This window comes from Octopus bimaculoides, unplaced genomic scaffold, assembly GCF_001194135.2.
Source record: "Octopus bimaculoides isolate UCB-OBI-ISO-001 unplaced genomic scaffold, ASM119413v2 Scaffold_139801, whole genome shotgun sequence".
In the NCBI taxonomy this organism is placed as follows: domain Eukaryota; kingdom Metazoa; phylum Mollusca; class Cephalopoda; order Octopoda; family Octopodidae; genus Octopus; species Octopus bimaculoides.
Window position 1 is genome coordinate 1 of NW_026367098.1, and position 532 is coordinate 532.

At 43.2% G+C, this 532-nt stretch overlaps 1 non-coding gene across 1 annotated transcript; it reads right to left on the reverse strand.

Moving 5' to 3' along the window:
- Positions 1–393: 393 nt before the first annotated feature.
- Trnal-uaa (transfer RNA leucine (anticodon UAA)) lies at positions 394–479 on the reverse strand. Its single transcript has one exon. It is a non-coding gene; the product is annotated as a tRNA-Leu (tRNA).
- Positions 480–532: the final 53 nt, after the last annotated feature.

The window sequence follows — 532 nt, forward strand, 5'->3', positions numbered from 1 at the left end:
TCGATGTGATCGACTAAATCCCTCCACCGAAATGTGTGGCTTTGTTTCAAAATTTGAAGCCAATAATAAGTTTTCCAGGGGTACTCAGCCACTCTCAAACCACTCGGATCTGGGTTCAGTCCTATTCCGTGGTAACTTAGGCAAATGTCTTCTACTAAAACCTCAAGCCGACCAAAACCTTGGTAGACGGAAACTTAAAGAAGCCTGTCGTGTATATATATATATATATATATATAGGTGTGTGTGTGTGTGCGTGTGTATGTGTGTGTGAGTCTTCGTGTCTGTTTTTGTCAGAAGCAGCGGAGTGCAACTGAACCCGACACCACGAGGATGAAAGTCGAGCTCGCTAATCACATAGTCATGTGTATGTCTAGAAATAAAATGAAAACGAAATAGCACGAGTGGGGATCGAACCCACGCGAATAGCTGTCCATTGGAACTTAAGTCCAACGCCTTAACCACTCGGCCATCGTTCTGCTTCCGGTTTATCTTCTGGAAATAATGTATCTGTTTATGGAGATCAAACCAGACA